Raw genomic sequence first — 17,048 nt, 5'->3', positions numbered from 1 at the left:
GCTTCTTTCGAAACTTTCTCTTTGTGCTTGTTTTCTTATAGTTTGAACATAACATGCTTAGCTGTAGATTTTTCCCCATAATTATTGTATTTGGTATTCTGAGCTTCCTGGATCTGTGGATTGATATGTCATCAATTTTGGAAAGTTTTCATCCATTATTACTTCAAACATTTTTTCTGCTCTTTTTTTTTCCTTCTGGTATCCCTATTACATGGATATCATGCATTTTAAAATGATCTCACAGTTCTTGCATATTCTATTTTTTTAATTTGCTTTTCTCTTTGTATTTCAGTCTGTGAAGCTTCTATTGACTTATGTTCAAGTTCATTAATGCTCTTGATGAGCCCATCAAAGACATTCTACATTTCTGTTAGTGTTTTTTAATTTCTAGCATTTTTATTCTTTTTAGAGTTTTCAACTCTCTGCTTACATTACTCATGTGTTATTAAAGGTTGACTACCTTTTCAATTAGAATTATTATCATAGTAATTACAGTTATTTTAAATTCCTGTTTGATAATTTTAACTTCTGTGTCATATCTGAGTCTGGTTCTGATGCTTGCTTTCTCTCTTCAGATGGTATTTTTTCTTGACATTTAGTCTTATAATTTTGTTGTAAGTTGGATATGACATACTGAATAATACGAATGAGGTAAATAGGCTTTTAATGTGAAGTTTTATGCTAGTTTTCTAGGAGTTGGGCTGTATGTAATACAAGTCTTATAGCTACATACACTGTTATTATACCAGAGCCCTTTGATGTCATGGTAAAGAGTAGATGGGAAGTGTTTTATAATTTTTGATGAATTCTCAGTATTTTAGTAGGCTTGTGTGCCTAGAATGTGACCTTCATAAGTGTATCTCAGTGTTTCTTTATTTTTCTCTACCTTACGTGAGGCAGGCCGTCTAGAGGGAACTCCAGTTTGGCAAATCGCTCTTACTCCTAGGTGACGTGAGGCTCTGATAAAGTATTTTTTTATTAGAGAGCAAACATTCATTATGGGAAACACTCTGGGTATATTTAAAAATGTCTGCTCTTACAGCTTCCTGCCGGAGCCTTGAGTGGCTCCCTCTTGGCTCATTGTCATGAGGATCGTCTGGGTTCCCTGGCAGTGAAACCCACACAGATGTGGGTTCCCATGTGACTGAAAGCTTCAGGTATTTTCCACTCTCAAGCAGGTCTACATTCAGTCTATAGAAATTCATGGAAGTTCCCATTTAAGTGTTCCCAGCAGGGTTTGGCATCAGTGGTTTCTGATCCAGGTGAGTTGATCTGGGCTATGTTTCTCTGTATTCACCTGACTCTCTAGAATTCTACATGGATATTTGCTATGTGACCTCAATTATCTGATAGGTCAAAGAAAAGTCATTACTTTTCAGGTTGTTCAACTGGTTTTTTTTGTTTATTTTAAAGATGGGGTTGCTGCCTTTGAGCTCTTTAGATGACTAAGCTGAAAACAGAAATGTCGAGAAGAGGGTTATTAAATAACCAACATATCTGGGGTGGAAGAACAACATAGGCAACCTTACTCATGATTGATTTTAATTTAAAGTCGTATATCTTCATGTGGCTCTATCACTATGGTAAAGTGCATTTGTAGAGCCCACACAACCACTTTAGTTGTTAACCCCTAAATCTCAAACATTGACATTCTGATACTGCTTGAAATTTGCAGGTTCATTAAATGGATCTTGCAAATTAAGAGGCTAATTATCTAGCATCATTTAATTCTTTATACATATACATCCATATATATGTATATACATCCATATATATGTATATACATCCATATATACATGTATATTTTATCATACAGCTTCCAAAATACTTAAAATAACACACTCTTTTCTATATTTGTTCCAAGGATTCTATAGTCAATAAGTTTCTGTTGTTATACAACAGAGCAAAATTGCTGACCTGTTTCGCTGGCTAGATGTGAAGAACAGCTGGTAACCTTAACTGCCAGTCACTCCGTAGACAGAAGCTGCTACAACAGCCTAGACAATACAGGTTGTAATTTCCAACCCAACACATAGTACACTCTCTGTGCTGAATCGATAACTTCTTTATCCTGGATGCATTGGAGATTTGAGTTGATGTTCAGTTCTTAAATTGTCAGCAGTAACCTCAAACTAAGAAAATACAGGCTTAGTAGAAAAGTCGTTATCAAAACTAAATTCTTCATCTGCTTCATAGAGTGTTGCCTAGTCCTCGGACGCTGATAATTCCTCTTGCACGTGATCTTCTCTCTCATCTAAGGTAATTACCCATCTGCTCCCACACCCTTTGATTCAAAATGACAGAAATGGTATTCTTTTAAAGCTGTACGCAGCTGTAGTTTCTTTGTAATCCTGCACAACATGGACAGTGCGCTTATCTAGACAGACACTGTGGCCTGGTTTGAGCTGTAGTTTGCTATTGGATCCTGCAGACTGCTTTTGACATTGCAGTCTGAGTGTGCTGACTGATAAAGACCCTGCCAGCCTGAAGAGAGTAGAGGACGTGTGAATGCATTATGTGCTTCTGTTTTCACATTTGTTGATGGACACAAAAGTGACAGGATGTAGTAATTTGTGGAATATTATTTTTTAATTTATAGCCTAATAGCATTATCCTAGCAGATTTTGACATGCAGTATTATAGAGGCACAAGTGATCCTTACATACTTTATAATCCTAAAATTAGGGAAAGTTTTGAGAAGGACTACCTAGAAGAACACCAGCCTTTGGTTCACTGGCTGCCTAGGGGAGAGGCCCAGTGAATTTAACACTAGTTACTTGCTGTATTTCACCACTTCTGAAATCTGTATGTACTTGCATTGGTGGGCAGTCCCGACTTCTTTGGTCAAAACACAGGGTTCTCTTTTGGGGTAAGTGTACACACATGATTTAGCCAACTTACTAACCTCTTCACTTAAGACTCTGACTTTAGAAAACTTGTTTTGGTGATTGTACCATTAGAAATAAAAGGTTCCACGAAAAGGATAAAGTAATTTTTTTAAAAAAACAACTCCGATGTTTTGTGGGTTAGAACAAAAACTGTCAAGGAATTTGATAATATTTGTGAATTGTTCTGAAAACTCTAAATCATACCTATATAACATGTCAGAATGTATTTACCGATAATCTTTATTACCCTCACCTTTCTAAACTCTCACCTCCACTAAAGGAGAGTAAACCCTGGAAATTGTTTCCTTAGACCTGCTGCCAACAGTATTGCTTGTAGATTCGTTAACAAGAGGCAGTCGACGTTTGAGGAGTTAGATGTAAAGGTGGAAGGGAAGGAGAAACTACAATCTCCAATTTCCACATGGTACTGGGTTAGATGAGCCAACCTTATTCTGGGACCCACAGCACCACAAAGGATGTGTGAAACAGGAAAAAGCAGGTTCCTCCTCCTGGGTGTTTACTTCACACTGATACATTTTCGGACATTGTGAGTCATGTTTTGAACTGGTGGAATATTTGTTTGATGTGAGATCTTTGAAAATTCAGGTGAATGCAGTGGAGGAAGGACCTTCTAGAATTGCCTCAGGTGATCGGAATTTTCCAAGTGCCTGGGCAAATCCGGCTGTCTACTTTGAGCTGATACTCTTCTAACATCAATGAAATTTATGTGTCTTTTCTCCTTGTCATTTTAATTCATAGTCCCAGTCATTAATCCTAAGAGGAGAGAAGAAAGGTTTTTTCCTTCCATATATTACCTCCAAAGAAAAGAAGTGACTAATGTTTTTCCCTTTGGCAAGATAAAAAATAATTATAAATGACTTCCAAACTCTTGATAGAGTTGGATATAAGTGTAAAATTTAATGTAAAAAATCTCTTTTTTCTAAATCCTGTTAACTCAAGAATCCAATCTTGCCCTTATAATTCTTACTTTTCGATTTATTCTTATTTCTGGATTTGTATGGATTGGAATAAAGGCATGAGTGCCCAAGGCTTATTCTGCTACACAGATCCACAGCAGACTATAAGGTAGTGGTAGAAAGAGAATATTGTTGGAAATATTTTTGTGTCAACTCAGACCTGATTAGAAAATTTATTTTGATACTCATTATTTAGTGTATTTTGCTATGCCTTATTTTATTGTTTTTCTTACAAAACAATTTTTAAAAGATTTTGCCTTTATTATGGCCAGTTACAATAACCAATCAACTTTGAAAACAAAACTCAACCAAAATTTGCATAATGGCTGAGTGATATATATATATCTGTTTCTCAAGAAGTTTTTTCTTTCTGAAAATTCTAATCTGAAACGCAGCTTCTAATCTTTCCCCTCACCTCCAAAACAAACCAAAGATAAACAAAAAACCTGTAACAATGTTAACCACACAGCAATGCTTCAATAAATAATTGTTTATCATTAGTATAAAATTTATTTTAAAGTTGAGAACATGTCTTCATTTTTTTAAATCTTTGCAACAACCTTTATTGCTTTGATATCCTAGCTATTCACACATTTATTTTGAATTGGAATAACTGGTAATTTTTTTAGCTGAGTGCATTCTAATCTATTATTTAAGAAATATTTAATGTTCGTACGAATATGTTCTTTTTGTTAATTTGCAGTTTTATGTGTATTTTTCTTTCCTTTATTCAAATATATTACTATATTAATAGGAACAGCTGCTGATTTTTAAAAATAAGAGCTGACTCTCTGAGACTGTATATTTGGCTGAAAAAGATTTAATGTTATATAGAAATAACCAAGTGAAAATGGACAAAATAACAATAATAATCACCTCCAGTTGAACATGGGCCTTCAAGAAAATACATTTCAGTTAATCCGCCCCAGCTATGAGAAAACTGGATGAGAGAATTGTTAAGAATTTGATCTGGAGTCTGTTCAAGAAAATCTCTAATTTCAACATTTTGCCATTTGGGGGTGTGTGTGTGTGCACGCGCACGTGTTTGTAAGGCTAGATACCCAGAATATATGGCTCTTTCTTGGCCATCCATGGGTCTTGGATGTTCCAGGATAGTTGGTTTGGGGAAACTGAGAGCTAAACTGCTCTGGTTAGCACTGTACCTATTTGGAGCTGACAGACGGAAGAGAGAAGCAGAAGAGAAAGTAGTAATGGGAGCTTAGAAGACTGACCAGAGGGGAACTTCCCATGGCAGCATAACAGTAAACTTCTTGAGGTTCTGTCTTGCTCATCTCTTTATTTTTAGCTCCTCGCCAAGTGCTGGTCATTGCCTAGGACCTAAGTAAATGTTTGTGGAATTCAGTTAATTGAATTAGCTCGCTGCATCTGTACAATGGCCCTGTTAGGTCTATAATATTTCCATTTATTTTTTGATGATATCAAGGCTCACAAAATTAACTATCAGGACGTGGTTCCAAAGAGTAGCGGTTAGCATGTCTGCTTTACACGCAGAAGGTCCTGGGTTCGCGCCCCAGTGGAGCCACGGTCCATGGTCTATGGCCATGCCACCCTGAACAAGCCGAGGCCTGATCTTAGAAGCTAAGCAGGGTCGGGCCTTGTTAGTACTTGGATGGGAGACCACCTAGGAAGACCAGGTGCTGTAGGCATTAATAATAATAAATAATAAAAAGAAAATTAACTATCAGAGGCAGAACTGGAGGAGTTGTGAGTTGAATGAAGTATTCGGGTATTCAAAACCCATAACATTTCCACTATGCCCAAATTTTTCAAACTATGACTTCAGTCTTATAAGAAAATTAAGTTAAAAATGAGGTTTCATGGTTAATCTTTCAGGAAATCCTGTACACAGCCTTACCCCTCCTGAAATTTCATAAAACATTAAAATATTAACATCTCTGACAAAACTTTTAGTTAAGCAGTTGTTCTAATTTGGTTTCTGTCAGCATTTCTCAAAGGTGGTTTATTGACGTTTTTATATCTTTTTTACATGGGTTATTTTTTGAAAGGAGACAAGAAAATGGCAGAAATGTTCATTATCACAGAAAAAGAAATTATATCACTAACTACAAATGTGAGGAAATATCATAGTCATTATATTCTGTAAGAAAATAATTTTATAAGAAGTTATTAAGAGACTATAAGCTAAAGGTTTGTAAATTTTCAGGACTTGTAAGGGTATTTATATAAAGCTTAATTATCTATCTACAGCCATGTTTTCTAGAATGATAGGATCTATAATTGGAAACATAAATTTTAACATCTATTACTTCCCTGAATTAAAATGGACAGAAGAAATGTATTATTTGTCTTTTATTAAAATCTAAATGTTTGTCATTCAATTATATTATGAACATGGATATTGGGAATTACAAAATCTTTTTCCATTTAGGGATTTTATTCTAAGTGTTGTATCATGCGTGGCTGCTTCTTGTCTTAAAGTTTAAACAGATTAAACTATAAATGAAGTTAGAAATACTGCAGTTTTAAAGGAGGTAGTTGGAAGCAAGTTATATGATTCTTAAGTAAATAGGCGGGCTGCAAAAGTATACCTTGTAAATGGTTGGTTTTCTGTAAGATGTTAAAGTAACATATTCTCTTTATAGATAAGGTGTTTGACTATCACAAGAATGTATACCCATTATTGATAGAGCTTGGGAGAGAGAAATAACAAGATATAATGAAGTGTTAAAATAACCCACTTAGAGTTAGCACCAAACAAAGTCATGGTGATTTATTCTGAATTTTGTTAAGTGGATTAGCAGTAAAATAGCTTATATTAATAGAGATTAGACAAGCCAAACAAAACATACGTTAAAATTCTGGCATTTTCATTACACCATCTACAGAGTTTTCCAAAGAAAACTTAGCATTTTTATAAAGCCTTCCTAATTTAGAAAGGAAAAATTGCAACTCACTTCACCTTCAGGAGTGAGTTGTTGTTAAGAAAATACATTTTCTTAAAATGTATTTATTGATTTTCATTAAATAAATATGTACATTAAATGTTTATTCTGTGTACAATTGTTCTATCATAGGAATCGAGTAGTAAATAAGGAAGTAAAACAGATATTGATTGAGCAGCTATTACTTTTAAGGTTAATGTATTAATTTATCTTCGAAATGTAGTGTCACGTTGGAAACACATCAAAGAGGTTTGGTTGTGGATCCAGTGTCTGATACATGTTAGGAGCTCAATAAATTATTTTTGACAGATGAAACATAAGAATGGGAAAAGAGCACATTACGCTGTATTCTAACAGTATAAGAATTCAAAGACTCATTACTAAGAAATTCAGGATGTGAGTTATCAGTGCGGATGGGAACGTAGGACAAACCTCAGGTAGAAGTGGGGCTCAATTTGGGTTTCAAAAATAAGAGTATTGTTTTTTTTTTAATATGAGAAGTACAGAAAACATTAGAAGGGAGGGACCGATGCTTAAAATAGAAGCGAGCAGAGGGGGAAGTAGGTGTGGCGGGTGGGAGTGAGCGGATAGAGTTGGCAAAGACCATTGCTGGTTTGATGGAGGAGAAGATACAGGATGGAGACAGACTGCAGAAACACGCCAGGAAAGCTTTTTCACTGAACGTGAAGTGTGAGAGGCAAGGAAATCTGATGGGATATGAATTTCAGCCATTGGACATCGATTATCAGGGAGCGAGGCCTGTACCCATTCATTAAGAAATTCTCTACAGACTACATCAGAGTTTGGTGAAGCACTAGACGGATGTTTTTTGTTTTCTGTTTTTCCCCCTCAGCGGATAGATTCGAAAAACTCTTCCGGAAATTCAGGCCCAATGTGAACCGAGGCCTGGTATAAGAGAGTGCACTGAGTGTGCAAGCTAGCTAGTCATGAGGGAAGGGACAGATGTGAGAACATTTCAAAAAGAAATTCCACAGGATTTACAAATTACTAAAAGTAATAAAATAGCAAATTTACTAAGGAAATTTATTAAGGAAAAAGTAAGATTGATATAAAATAATGAACTTCATTTCTACTTATGCTATAAAAAGAAAAATTTTACTTAGCATAGCGATAGCAATAAAACAGTAAAACATCACTACGGCCATGCCACCCTGATCACGCCCGATCCCGTCTGATCTCGGAAGCTAAGCAAGGTCGGGCCTGGTTAGTACTTGGATGGAAGACTGCCTGGGAATGTCGGGTGCTGTAGGCATTTTAAAAAAACAACAACAACAAAAAAACCCTCTAAAACATCAAAGAATATATCTGCACTATTAAAAGCACGTGAATATTATTAAACAAAGAAACTATTTGCATAACAAAAACAGTAATAAATAAATACCTGTGAATATATGTAACAGAGATATGTCACACTCTTATGGAAAAAAATATAAAACTGTTGAAAGATATTAAATAAGACCTAAATTGACTAGAAAGATATAAAATGCTCATTAGGTGTTATAACGATATTAACAGATATATATATGTTAATCATATGAAGACATTAGATTAAGTGCGCGTAATTTCTACCAGAATGCCAGTATATATATTTTTAACTTAAAAAGCTGATTCTAAACTATATGTGTAAGTAGGGGGAACATTCACGCTTTGTATAAAAAAATATATAGGAATCATAGCAACTAAGGTGTTGTACTTTTTGTTAAATGATAGGAAGGTGAAAAATAGAACAGAAAAAAGTAGTCAAGGTCAGATCCATGCACACCTGGGAATGTGGTATACAAATGAGATGGTTTTTCAGACTGTAGAGCATGGGCAGACTATTCAATAATAGCTGCTTATCTGAAATAATATATTTAATGGGATTCTTATTTCACATAATAAATAAAAATAAATTCTAGACACATTAAAGGCAAATGTGAAAGACAAAATTTTAGCAATTAACCTTGGACTAGGGAGGGATTCCCTAAAGCAATAAAGAAGCTAAAACCATTAGAAGAAGCTTTGATAAATTTAATCACATTCGAATTAAAACTTTTCAGCAACGAAATCATATGAAGAATATATAAAAACTTTTAAAACACAAGTGAGGATAAATCCAATAGATAAAAGAGCAAAAGACATAATAAGACAGTTCATAGAAGACACGTGAATGACTCAAAACAAATGAAAATACATCACGATTTATCAGAGAAGTGCAATTTTAAGCTAAAATGAGATATCCGTTTACATGTAATATATTGGCAGAAACTAAAAAAATCTGAAAATGGTGGGGATGTGGGACAAAACACTTGGAATCGGCTCGTGTAATGGAAATCGATATGATCTCTTTGAAAAACGTAATGATATTACCTAGGAAATTGGATACGAGCCAACACTACGACCTCGTAATTTCACTTCTAGCTATAGACCATATGAAAACTATTTTTCATGTGTACGAGGAGAATTTTCAGGGTAGCATTGTTTATAGTAATAAAAAATTGGAAGCCACCTACTATGTAATAATGGGAAACTAAATACACCTATTTTTGGCAAGTTCACATAATGCAAGCACACAGCAGTAAAACAGAATGAACTATAGCTACACACTGAGTCTTAGAAATAATATGTCTACTTCATTTGCAATTGAATACCTAAATCAAAGCCAGTGTATAGACATTTTTGAAAATGTATTTGTTGAATAAATGAATGACTATAAACTGAATTCAATGAAAAAGTAAATTAGTGAAGAATTTATTCACCTACATTTACCAAGGTTTGAAAACAAGCAAAACTAAACAACATCTTATTTGGATTACACATATAGGGAGAAAAGCAATAAAGAAAAACTAGAGAATGACATGTAGAATTCAAAATAGCAGTTCCCTCTGGTGGGTAGGGAAGATGGTCAGAAGCAATCACGGGGCATCAGTGCTATTGCTAGTGGTTTGCTTCCTAAGCTCTGTAGTGGCTTTTTAATAAATATGGTATTCCTATATGTTAATATAAAATATATAGTTCTTTTGGGTATGTCAAATATTTCACGAGACCTAAACCATCAAAAAGAAAACAGCATCAACGAGGTTTGATAGGAAACTTCAGCTATGGAATGATTCCTGAGTTTTAAGCCTGTTTCACTGTGCGGTATTTAATACACTGATAGAGAAAATTTGCATTTTGAAATGGAGCACTCTCAAATATGGGATGATGGCGTAATGACTTGTTTTTACATGTCGATTTAAGTGATGGTAAAGTACTTAATTGGCCAGGACTGTTGTTCCTAGTGTTAGTCTTCAGATTTTGGATGTGTCAAGAAAACATATACAGATTTAACACACATCCAAAGTTCATAGGACGCTATGAAAAGTTCCTGTCTGTCATCCCTAGGTTTGTGACTGTTTGCCTCTTCCGTAACCTTGAACTTTGAATGGCCAGCACTTTTACATCCTTCAAGTTCTGACTCCTCTGAGGGCTTGTCCTGGCTGAGCTGCGTGTGTCCTTCCCCTGATTACTGACGTAGCTTCTAATTTGATTCTGCGGCAGCCTCACTCCCAGGTTACTTCATATTTCTGTTTAATTGTTTACACATGTGTGATTTCTTTTTTCCTTTAGGCAATATGATCAACAAAGAATATGTCTGTTTCATTTGCAATTGAATACCTAAATCGAAGCCTGGCTATAGACCTATAGAGTATATATTTGTTGAATAAACGGATGAGGACTGTGAACTGGCCAGTCCTGGAGAGGAAAAAGACCACGTTCCCCTGCACACCTCACTAAGCACGAGTCCAGCCCGGGTCCCTTTGAGGGCTCGTATTGTTCTCAATGAAATAGATGAGCCTTTGTCTTTGGGCTCATTCGGGACCGGTAGATCTCGAGGTTAGACATGGGCCGTGTCTGGCTGCGTCCTTGCGTGTCCTACCCGCTGTGGACTGAAGCTGGAAGTGTGTTCTATGGGATCCTGAAGGGAAAACAGGGTTTCCTGTGCCACGACTTCATCAGAGTTGCCGCCGCTCTCATTTAAGCCAGTCTCATACAACTGCGGGGCCAGAAAATGGGATTCCAGGTCTCACAGCGCTGGCTTCCCGCTCATTAACACGTGCACGTTCTCAGCTCGCTGGGTTCTTAGAGCACATCAGTCCGTTAGCCCAGGCCCTGGCTGCGACAAGACGCTAATTTGTATCTGCACTGGGGCCTCTGTGACCACAGTCTTGAGTATCAAGCCCACAATTTCCCTGAAGTAGCAAATTCATTTTCCAAAGAAAAATGAAGACCTTCCTGCTGCCAGGACATTTCCCGCCTGTTTCGCTCCGGCCTTCAGGGAATTAGGCTGGAGGCGTTCTCACCTGCACGTGGCAGCGAAATGTCAGCTCCCTGCTCCCAGTGCTGGCGGCTGGCACGGTCTTCGTCCATTTGGCCGCTTGCGCCTCTCTAGGGGTTCCTCTACCTGCTACCCAAACTTGCAGCATCTTATGCATCTTTCGGGCTGTGCGAAGAAATAGAGGTACTGACTACTTGGAGTAAGTAACCTCCAAGGCTAGAGAGAGCAGATTGGAAATTTTCAAACTCGGTATGGATCTCGAATATGACACTAAAATTCACAGATAAATAATTGTTATATTTTCGCCATACCATCCCGTAGAAAGATAATAATACGTATTTATCAAATGAACCTTTGAAGATTTTAAAAATTAACAAGATAGTCCTCAGTAACGATGATTTAGTGTATCTTTTTACTTTATTCATCATTTTTTGTCTTTCACTCAGCAAATTCTATAGAATAAAAACAGGTTGTCTGTCTGCCTTAGGCTTTCCAACCTGCAGAGAAACGACAAGCTGTGATTCTCTCTGTTCTGTGTTTACTAATAATTAGGAAATGACTTTCACTTGTATGCAAAAATGCAACGCAAGCAACTTGTTTCTATGATAAAATCAAATTATTGCGTTTTCAACTTTTTGCAATATATATGCAAAATTTGATGTAATCCTGGAGATACACTGGTTGCATTCCATTCAAGTTGAAACCCAACAAAAATGTTTTTACCAGGTATTTGCATTACTAGACAAAGCTGAGCATGGGACAGTTGTTCAGTAATCTTATTTGACTTTCTAATAATGACTTTGTTTTTAAAAAATTATGGCTAGCTTCTAGGTTACTAACGTTTGATGTGAAGACATTACGACCATCTTGCAGGTGAGAAAATGGAATCTCATAACGGTCAGCTAACGTGCCAGAGTTTTCAGAGCTAATTCTAATTTGAGCGAGCATTCAAAGCCAGGCCATGAGCTTCAGCGCTGGAGCACTTAACCAATATATTATGTAACAGCCATTCAGTAAATCTTTGTTTACATTGAGGGAATTTTGCTACCTGAGAATCAAAGTGCCAAATTTAAGCAGAAAGCAAAAGGAGTGAATTCAGAATTTGAGAGAATGGCAGAATGATTATAATAAAACTCGAGTCTCTTAGAAAATGCTGGACTATGTTGTCTGTGAATGTGGGTGGTGTGGTGTGTGTGTACTTTGTGGTGCCCAATATTCAGAGCCTTTTTTCAATAAGTATTATAAAAGGCAATGATGAAAAGTGTAAGTGGCAAGCCAGAAAGAATATGATGCTCTCTAATTACAAAAGGTGAAGAAACCAAATTACTTTGAAATGAAAACGCTCACAGCCTTTCAGTCTGTTCTCACAGTTCCCAAGTGGATTAATAATTTGCTTGATTTCTTTTTTTACACTAAAGCTACTTTTGAATTGATTGAAAATTGCGTGCAGTACAGCAGGTGCTTCTGGTTTTTGTTTTGGGATGATACTCCTAAAGAGACAGTGAAAAGAATTATGAAGTGAGTTTAATCTGAGAGTAACAGTGAGGTGTCACTCAAAACTGAGGGCTCCATTCCACAAAGTCACTGTAGTGGCATGAGCCACGCCCTGGGGAAACGAAATCGTGGGGGCAAACTGGAGCTAAGATTTCCTAAATCTTAGAATGTGTTCTGAAACATCTAACTTGATAATACATTTATTTTTTTTATTTCATTTACTTGACATTTTCTTTCTGTTTTGGGGTTTTCATTTTCAAATTCCCAGTTCATCTTAATCTTTCTGTGATAATAATATTTTCATACCAAAAGTTCATCCCTATCTTACCCCAGAGTATACACACACTCTTTTGTACAAATGCAGATGAACACACACACACACGCCACAAAAACACACAGAGATGTACATACCTACAAAAGCATACCAACAAGCGCATGTACATACATATACCACACTCACTTAGATTAGGAAAATCACCTTGATGTAAATATATTTTATAATTGTTTAACATCTTTACATTTCAAAAGTATCAGCTACTCTATCAAATGATAAAATGAGGCTTTAGATACATATTTTCAGAATATTTTTTCAGACTGTTGATCTATATGTCTTTTTAAAATGAAAAGTTGACACATACAGAAAACAAGTAAGACACAAATGTACACTTATGAATTATTATAAGAAAAACATTTGTCTAAACTCCATCAAGGTCAAGAAATAAAGGCGGTCAAATATATGATGATGGAAGGAAACTTAACTGTGGGTGGTGAACAATGAAATATACATGTATCTATTATTGAATGGTACACTTGAAACATATCATTTTTCAATCAATGTCACTCCAATAAATTTAATTTAAAAAAAAATAGAGTATTTCCAGAACCCCAGAAACCTTGATTCCTTCCTCTCTTACAATTAGCAGCAATCTTGAAATTTATAGTTTTGCTACCTGTGAATGTCTGACTAATCGTGGTGGTTTGATCTGTCTCTGACATCTTGCGAGTGTGCCCGCAGCTCACGTGCCCCTATGTCTGCCCTCAGTTTTGTGTCTGTGCGATTCATCCACGGTGTCGCAGGCTTTCATTTTCATTCCTATAGTCATCTATTCCATAACTAGAATGTATTTATTCATCCTTCTGGTCTTGAGCACTTGGATTGGTGGGTTTTTTTTCAGTTTATTGAGAGATAATTGACATACATCGCTGTATAAGTTTAAGGCGTATACGTGACATGACAACCACAGAGCTCAGACTGACATCCATGCGTCATCTCGTACATCATCTCATCATCTCATACAGATACAATAAAAAAAAAAGAAGAAAAGAAGAAAACAATTCTTGTTAGAACGTAGGATTTCCTCTCTTAACAACTTTCATACATATTGCACGATTGGAACAATTGGCTTTTTTTTTTTTCATCTTAACCTCATAATAAAACCGCAACCATTTTTGAACCTATCTCTAGTGTTCCTGAGCATGAGTTCTTCCGGGTACGTAACAGGAATGCTATTACTGAGTCATAGGCAGCATTACTATGTAAGCTGTACACACTAGGACACCTGGAAACAAACATTGAAGAATTTTAAGTTTATATTTATAGACTGACAAAAACAGTTATGATACATTGATTGGCTTACTAAATAATCTTATCCTAAAACTGTTTTTAGATTTTGAATTAGTTCTGAAAAATAAAGATAACAGCTGTGTACAATGAATACAATTAAAAATTTTTATATTTATAATTTAAGCATTTAAATACTAAGCAAAATAATCAATCTTAGATAAAATCACTTATTAATCAGTTGATTAATCAGTCATCATTTGCATTTTGAATGTATTTTTTTAAATATAGTCTCGGTCTTTTAAAATTTCTTTCATACAATCGCCGTAAGTGTTCTTTAAAATTTTACTTTTGTGTGTTAATAAATCTAAATTTTCCTCTCTTCTTTGTAACTGAGAAAAATGTTCTATTTGTAGAGTTAACATAAACCTATATTCAGAGGAAATCTTGCTCACTGGGGAATATTTTATATTAAAAAAATTCTTCATTTATCCTAAATATCTTCACAGACATTGTCTTTTGGGCTCCACTAAGAATACTTTCTCTTTTTCAAATAATTTTGTAGGGAGAAAAATCTCTCAAATTATTTTGTTTATACTGCAAAACTATTGGTCTCCTTAATTTCATTCCATTCTAGTAAAAAAAAAATATATATGCACTTATTAACATTGAAACCCATGAAAAATTTCCTCCTGCAAGTCAAGATAGCATAGAAAGGGTTTATATAATTCAAAAATGAAATTTTATGAGCAGGTTGCATTCTTTGTTAGCTTGTTCAGTTTCTCTCTTGACCTTATAGTTTTGTTTGCATATTTTGTTTTCAATAACCAGTTAAGTAAAATCTTCAAATATTTTTGATACTGTATTTATTGAATAACAGGATTAAATATTTTTGCTGCCGTTGGAAAAACAAAGGCTCCCCAACTTCAGAGGACCCATTTACAAAAAGGTCACACGGTTGTTGCATACTTAGGTTGATTTACCAAATAAATCTTCAGAGGTACAGACTTTCTAAAATCCAATGAGTGGTCCATACTATTGTGCTGATGGATTTTATTTTGTTTTCAATATCAACATTATCATAAAAATGTAGTCCAGTTACTGCAATTGCGCATGTTGTACAACTTGACAATGCAGCTTCCATCTCGCTCAATGGCCTGTTGCTGCTCCATGCAACTGTGAACTTCCTATGCACCACAAATCCCAGCAGCTCTGGGAAGGGCCAGGAAGGAGAGGAAAGCCGTCCTTGATTACATTTTCATATCTCACTGTGTTTACACAAGGTTCCTGCCAATCCGTCTCACACATAGTAGAGAAGAGAAGCCGGCCTGCACAGTGGGCTTTTCCCTAATCCATCCTAGATCACTTCAGCGTGACCACCAACAATAAACATTGTTAGAAGTGAGAAAGCAACCTGGGGCAACTGCTAAACGGAGCAGGGTGCCAGGACAGCAGGTGATCGGCACTGCTCATGGCACGCTACGACACGTGCATCGTGCCAGAGCGTCCACGTGTATGCACATGGCTCCGTTGCTTCATATTCTCGCCCATGTGGCAGAATGAGGCTTGTCTCACTTTGGTGTTTGGTCTTTCGAGTTTGTTAAATGATACCTCGTTTATTTTTACTCTCCATATCATCCTTCAAGAGTTTCATCTTCTTTTGCAGAGAAAAACACATTTAATTTAAATTTAGCAATATAGGCTTCAAAGCATTAAGTTATACCAATTAGTGCAATGCTTAACAATAGGCAAAATGATTCATAATATCGGTTATTGTAAAAATGTGTAAATTATAACTGTCTTTGAAGGACAATTACACAAAATATGCTCAAGTTAAAAATATGTATATCCTTCATATAAAGACCGGAGTTCTTACTGTATATTCCTGAGAAATAATTGGCACAGAGGCTGCTTCAAAAATTTTTGTTAAAGCTACGCTATGATGATTTAATACAAAATAAATGCAACCTTTAAAATGAATTATGTGAGAAATCTATTATTTTGCAATGAAAACATAGCCAATGTAAATTTTTCAGTGAAAAAAAAAGCAAGTTACTCTAAAGATGGACAGGCAGATTTACCACCAAGCAACTGAAGCACAAGAAGCAGAAGCTTTCACTTGCATGAGGCCTGCCTGATTCTTGGCTCTGACCCTGAAAATGTGTACATTATCATATCACGTGTGTAAAAGCAGACTTTCACAAAACAAAGATGTATTTCTGTATGCTCATATATCTCTAGATATATTCTAACAAACAGATCAGAAAGAATATACACTGAACGCATGAGAGCGATTGTTTTCAGAGCTGAAAATTAACATTCAGAGTCTGGGGAAGAAGAAGAAAAAATTTGGAGAAGATTTAACTTTAGATCATAATAAGATTTCTGTAGCAAGAGTATATGTTATTGTATAATTTATGTAATTGAAATAAAACTCTTAATTTTATTTTTTAATTTTTTTTCCTCAGCTTTGTTGAAATAGAAAAGACAATTAGTTGCTCATGTTTACATTGTGCAATTCGATGAGGGTTTTTTCAGTTATAGTTGGCATACAATAATATATTAGTTTCAGTTGTACAGCACAGTGATTAGAGATCTACATAACTCACGAAGTGGTCATTCCACTAATCTACTAACCCCCTGCCCCTTACGTATTTTTTACATCGCTGACTATTTTCCTTATGCTACACTCGATGTCTCTGTGACTAGCTTGGATCTATCCATCCGTTCTTTTCACTCCCATTGTCCTTTCTCACCATCCCCACCAACCCCCCTCCCATCTAGCTGTCCTTAAAATATTCTCTGATTGAGTTGGTTTCCATTTTTGTTGTTCGTTGTTTATTTTGTTCTTTAGATTCCACATGCACATAAAATCGTGACGTATTT

General features: G+C 35.7%; 2 pseudogenes; both read left to right on the top strand.

Annotated features, from left to right (window-relative positions):
• The first annotated feature begins 5,417 nt into the window (after window positions 1–5,417).
• Window positions 5,418–5,532, top strand: LOC120592648 (uncharacterized; annotated as a pseudogene).
• Window positions 5,533–7,943: 2,411 nt separating this feature from the next.
• On the top strand, window positions 7,944–8,062 carry LOC120592666 (uncharacterized; annotated as a pseudogene).
• The last annotated feature ends 8,986 nt before the right edge of the window (window positions 8,063–17,048 follow it).

This window comes from Pteropus medius, unplaced genomic scaffold (assembly GCF_902729225.1).
Source record: "Pteropus medius unplaced genomic scaffold, Ma_sr-lr_union100, whole genome shotgun sequence".
In the NCBI taxonomy this organism is placed as follows: Eukaryota; Metazoa; Chordata; class Mammalia; order Chiroptera; family Pteropodidae; genus Pteropus; species Pteropus medius.
The sequence above is the reverse complement of the archived record's forward strand: the minus strand, read 5'-3'. Positions and strand labels throughout refer to the sequence as shown.